This window comes from Hirundo rustica, unplaced genomic scaffold, assembly GCF_015227805.2.
Source record: "Hirundo rustica isolate bHirRus1 unplaced genomic scaffold, bHirRus1.pri.v3 scaffold_140_arrow_ctg1, whole genome shotgun sequence".
Lineage (NCBI taxonomy): Eukaryota > Metazoa > Chordata > Aves > Passeriformes > Hirundinidae > Hirundo > Hirundo rustica.
This window is the reverse complement of record NW_026690225.1, coordinates 70,035-76,551: the sequence shown is the minus strand read 5'-3', so window position 1 is coordinate 76,551 and position 6,517 is coordinate 70,035.

The window sequence follows — 6,517 nt, the reverse complement described above, 5'->3', positions numbered from 1 at the left end:
AGCAGGCAGCACTAACATGTGGATGTGCCATGAACACAAATTCCATCTTGTCCTTGACCCAAATGGAATGCTTGCATTTATTACAGGGATCAACATTATTGGGACTTTGTTTTTGCATAGATTGTTCTCTCAGTGCCCACTCTTGTGCTGCTTGTTTTATTATTGTTTGTTCCTGCATTGCTCATTCCTTTATCTCATGGACTCTATCCAGAGTGGCTCCATAGTTTTGGCCAGTTGCCAAGGGCATCACCACAAACACAGTGAAAATAATCTTCAGGAGTTTTGACTTTCTACCATCCTCAAGGCCCTTTGGGTTGCAGCCAAGGGCCAAGATGTCAGGATTCTTGGCAGCAAAGTTTATATCCTGGGATCTAGTCACTGGTGCATTTGGTCTCAGTGGTACCCTTGGCCTCATGTTTGTTTCAAGGATGGCACAGATTACTCACAGTTCTTGCAGCACTGCCCTCTCTCTCTCTGGGTTAGTCAGCTACTTCCTCTTTTAGTCTAAACCACCAAAGCTTTGGAGGTGTGCCAACCACAATTAGATTTGCTTTTTCACTACTTCAGTTAACAACCTGATTTGTTGGTAGATTTTGCTCCAATGTTGGGGATTATTATTAAAGCTTCATTGCCACAAATAGGGACATTCGCAATGCCAATTCATGTAAGAAATGTGTCTATAGCGAGGCACACAAATTCCTTCACCACAGGAACTGTTAATTATGATAAAGTGGTCTATAATATTATGAATTGTTTGCTCTCTTACCCGCTCAAACTCGTTGGTCTAAATTTGCTCTTAATCAAACTGCTGCATAAAAGGGTTCCATCTTCATATCTCAGAGGTGTTCCAAAAAAATCGCTGGAAAAGCCTTTTAAATTTAACTGTTTATGCACACCATCTAAGTAAATTAAACAAATCAATTCTCTCTCTCTTTCTTCTGCTCTTGTTACTCTCCACCACAAATTAAGGCAAAGCGCACAAATAACACAAACCCATGGGTGACACTCTAAGCCATGCTTAGTACACTCCCAGTGTGTTACTTGTTCTTGGACTCTTTTAGTAACAGGTGTTACCAGTCTCTTTTTCTGGAATTGTAGTTCCTCAATGAAATCTGTTGGTGTTAGTCACTGAGGGCATCTTAAAAGATTTTCAATTTGTTCAGGCTGTTCCCATTGATCAAGGAAGTGTCTCATCCCTTCCCATCGGCATTGTTCTGCCTCCAAACTCAGTGGAGTTGCCATCAACAGCCAATCCAGAATGCCTAATTTTTCTAATAAATTAAAGTTAGTTGCAATTACAAAACACAAACCTTTAATCATTAACTATCAAAGGAATTTTATAACCTGAACAGGTTAAGCAAGACAATTTCTTTTTTTCTGTTGTTTCTGGATGTCTTAGTGTATCCACATTTTACTGCTATTATCTTTTGTTCTTGCAGTATTCTCAAAGCCACTAATCCTTCTGTGTGATACACTAAAAAAATAAATGCTCTTTGTACATGATCTTTTATTATAAATTGTTGCAAATAAGTATCAATGTTGATCTGTGCTAAAACCCACTTGTGCATTTGAAAGTCTTGCTCTACTCTACTAAAACATCATATACAATTAATCATAAAAGCTACATCTCTTTGGTCCCAAGGTACAGTTGTTCTGTGCCAATGTCTTTGTCTCAGCCACTTCATGGTCGCTGCTTTACACCGCTCACACTGATGACCGTGTTTGCAGCAACCTTGCTGAAACATGGAAACTTCTCTCTGCGGGATGGCAGTTTCTGACCTTTCTGTGCTAAGGATATCTTGAATATCCTGGGGCTGGGTTATTCTTTCAATATGTGGGTGGCACACCAAATGTATTGCAGGATTATGTGAAATCCACAGCCGAAAACGATTTTCCATATGAGCTAAAGCCTCTGGGCACAAAATAATCTCTTCAGCCATGTCGAGGATTAATTACAGTTTTACTTTAAACTTTATTTTGGAATCAATACAATGGTTTAATCAAATTTAAGCCTTTTTTAACTTTACTTTCAGGTCTCCTGGTATCAAAATATTTTTCCAATCTTTATTGGGTATAGGTCCTTTAACCCTTGAAGCATGAGTCTAGCCTTTTTCTGCCATTCGAACTGTGGTTTTGTCAGGGAGAATCCATTGTCCCTCTTTTAGAGTTGCTCCTAGGTTTTTCATGGCTTCTACTTCTGCTAAAGAAAAGTATGGTGTTTGATTTTGTGTTCCTGCTTCCTGAAAAGTCATAATTACATGGCTGTTTTCCCTCAGGGCAGCTTTCTTAGCTTCATCATCAGCCAAATTTTTTCTTCTTGTTTTAATGTCTCTCCCCCTCTGGTGGCCTTTCACATGAACCACTGCTATCTTTTTTGGGCTCTTCAAAGCTTTAAGAATTTGAAATTATCAATCTAATTGCACTAATCTTTTTCTTTGAGTGTTTAGAAGTCCCCTTTCTTTCCAAAATTTTTAAAATGTATGCAATACCCCAAAGGCATATTTTGAGTCAGTGTATATGGTCCCTTCTCGATCCTTTAATAACAGCAACACACAGAATAATGCATGGAGTTCACTGGCTTGTGCTGACCAGGACGGGCTAAGGGGACCAGATTCTTTTACTTCCAGTTTTTCTCCACTAATTATGCCATACCCAGATTTCCTTCTTCCATCTACCACTCGCGATGATACATCTATAAATAATGTTTCTCCTGGTTTTAATTCTTGTTCTCTTAAATCTGGGCATATTTTTGTTTGTAACTCTATGGCCTCGGTGCAATCATGTATTAATCATGTATTAAATCAATATAGCCTCATATTTTATTATTCTGCTATCAGTTAACCATTTTTCAGCCTTTTTAGCAAGGATTCCCCTAATATTAGGGGGTGTACACTTCCAGTGGTGCCCCAAAGGTTACTTTTTGGGCTGCTTCTACGAACACAGCAGTGGCTACCAGAGCTTGCAGGCATGTTGGCCAACTCTTACTAATTGGATCCAATCATTTGGAATAATATCCTACTGGCTTTTGGCTTCCTGCCTAATCTTGAGTCAATACTTCATAAGCTGTTTGATCAACTGTATTTACAAATAATTTCAAAAGGCTTGTCTAAATTGGGAAGACTCTGTACAGGAGCTTGCAGTAGGGCTTCTTTAACTTGCTCAAAATTTTCCTGATCCCTTTCAGTCCATTTCAAGCGATTGGTAGTTAATTTCTCATATAGAAATTTTACTTTCCTACTAGACCCTTCTATCTCTTGCCTACAATAACCCCAAAGACTCAAAAAGTGCTTCATTTCTCTTTTAGACTTTGGGGGTCCCATGTTCAATATTCCTGAAACCCTTTCAGGGTCTAGCTTTTTCTTTTGCTTACTAATCCAATGACCTAAATACCACACTTCTGACTCTACAAACTGCAGTTTTGACTTTGATATCTTCATCCCGTTTTCTCCCAGAAAATTTAGAAGCTTAATAGTACCCTTTCTAGTTTCCTCTTCAGTTTCTCCTGCTACTAACAAATCATCTACATACTGTAGCAGCTTAATTCCTTTGTGTAACTCAAAGGACTTCCAAAGATTTTCTAACGCCCTCCCAAAAAGATTCGGTGCCTCTGCAAAACCTTGCGGTAGCACCGTTCACCTTAATTGTTCTCTCCTACCTGTATCTGGGTCCTCCTACTCAAAGGCAATCCCTACTGCCCTCATCCAGAGGGCAAGTTCAAAAGGCATCCTTTAAATCCACGACACTGTACCAAATGTAATTAGGAGGTATCTGGCTTAGCTCCTCCTGGAAAGCGGGTAATGGTTCTTTGATTTACCTCTCTGAGATCCTGGACTAGTCGGTAGCTACCATCAGGCTTCTTTACCGGCAGGATGGGGGTATTATGTGGTGACACACAGGACTCCAACACCCCCTGATGTACTGAATTCTCAGCTAACAGTTTCAATCCCCTCCGACCTTCCAGTGCTATCGGATATTGTTTTACTCGAATGGAGATTTCTGGGTTCTGTATTTCAATGCTAATGGGCTGAATGTTTAATTTTCCTACTTCACCAGTATACCACACAGTGTTGCTAATCTCAAAGTTATCTTCTTCAGTTAAAGAATAGACTTTAAGTTTTCCTTCACAGGGTATTATTTTAATCCCCAAGGCTATTATTAAGTCCCTTCCTAATAAATTATTATCAGCCTCTGGTATTAATGCCAGATAATTCAGTCCAAATTTTTTATCCAATTCAATCTGCACATTTTTAATTACAGGAACCTGAAAAACTTCTCCTTTAACCCCAATTACTGGGACACGTTCACGACTTACTTCACATCCTTGTGGTAGTTTTCTTACTGTCGACCTAGTAGCTTCTGTGTCCACCAAAAATGTGATTTCTTCATTTTGAGGACCTATTTTCAGTTTTATCAAGGGCTCCTCTAGGTGTTCAGTCCTCATTAAATAGAGCTCCTGACCCCCCTAAGTCTTCTTGAAACATTTTCTCCTCTTGCTGCCTCTTTCTACAGAATTTCTTTAGATGTCCCTTTTTGTGGCAATAAAAACAAGTGGGTCCTGTACTTCTGGAGGTGGGACAAGAAGTTTGTAAGTGTCCTTCTTGCTGACAGGAAAAACACATGGATCTCGTATCCCCAGAGGTGGGACCTGCCTTTCTCTGTTGTTTGTTCTTTCCTGAGCGCTTCTCTCTATTCATGGTTGTCTGTGTTTCCTTGACTGCTGTGATTAAAATCTGTGGTTTTGTCTTTTGCCTCTCCTCATCTCTTCTCACAAGCACTTTCTGTGCTTCTCTTAACAATTCCTGAAGCCCCCTGTTCTGCCAATTTTCTACTTTTTCCAGCTTCTTCCTAATGTGCTCCCAGGACATAGCTACAAATTATGTTTTCAAAAGGACCTGTCCTGCTGCAGTGTCAAGGTCTACACCTGAATATAACTGCAAGGCTTTTCTTAGTCTTTCTAACCAGTCTGCCAGGGGTTCATCCTTCCCTTGGTGCTCACTCAGAGCTTTCCTTATATTCTGCCCCTTGGGCACTGCTTCCCGGATTCCTCGGATAATCATCCACCGGAGATCACTCCTATTCTGCCTGTGTCTTTCATTCTGATTATTCCAAGCTGGATCTTGCATAGGCCATTTCTGCTCCCCCTGGTCGGGCCCCTGACATTCTCTATCCCAAACCCTCATTCCTGAATGTCTAATCATTTCTCTTTCTTCCATGGTAAACAAGATTCCTAAGATAGACTGCAGTTCCACCCAGGTGTATATATTCGGCCCCAAGAACTGATCTAATCTCTCTGCCACTCCAAGAGGATCCTCTAGCAGCTTGCCCAACTCCTTCTTAAACTCCCTAACATCCCCTGTGTTCAGGGGAACACTCACATCACCAATAGGTCTCTGTTCTGGATTTGCCATTGGAACTTTTCAAAGCGGGTATAGTCCATCTTCCATTTTTGCTTCCCCATCCCCATCATCACTTCTCCCCATCCCCCACCTCTAGTTCTGTGTGCTACTGGCTCCTCCTGAATAGGGGGTGTGTTTGCATTTACAGGAGGACCCTCAGGGGCTTGGGATTGAACAGGCTGATTAGGTTGCCTATAAGGGGGTGGGAGGTGATCGAATGGATCCTAGGGCTTGTGTCTGTCTTTTTTGGCTGCTTGCCCTCTAGTTTGTAAAGGATAGAATGGAAAACCCTTGCTTCCCTGCCTTCAAGTGACAAATTCCCTTTCCCCTGGGAAGCCACAGATCAGCATATTCACTTCCTTCCTGATTGAAAGGTTTGTTTGAATTCACATACAATTCAAAACCTTGCAAATCCAATCTTCAAACAATCCACGCTTTGGCCCATATAAATTATCTTTCTGGATCATTTCCTTTGTCCATTCAAACATACAATAATTAATCATTTTCTGCTTGCTTTTTCCTCTTCGGGATTCCCATGCAAACCAGTATTGTAACATCATCCCTAGTGGACTGTCCTGAGGGATGCTCCCCTTCTGAGAACCCCCTCACAGTTCCCAGGTATACCAGGTTCTTGTGAATTTCCTTCATAATTCGCAGCTCCTGGGTCTAAGGAGTTACTCTTTCTCAGACTCATTTTTGGCGGCAACAAATCAAGAAACGCCCAGTACCAGGAGAATTTTGGTCTCCCACTCTCACTTTGTGGTTCAGTCCTCTCACTTATTATTCTGTTGCACTATCTTGTCTTTTACCAACTGTTTGTCTCACACTTAATTCCAATCTTTCTCCCAGTCTTTCTTCCCTGACTATATCCTTCTAGCCACTTCCCCTCACAGTCCCTCCTAGTCTCGTACTAAAGTTACCAACTATTTTCTTCTCAAACAAAATTGAACTTGACTCAATTGCTCCCCTCCTTATTCACCTTGCCCAGCGATCAGATTGCTCCCTTCTCCTCGAGGACCTTCCCCTGGGTTCTCGGGCCGAGACCCTCCCTGCCAGTCCCTCCCAGGGAACCTCACTCATTCTCTCTTTTCGCTTCCCTCCTTTCCCAGCTGGTGTCCTCA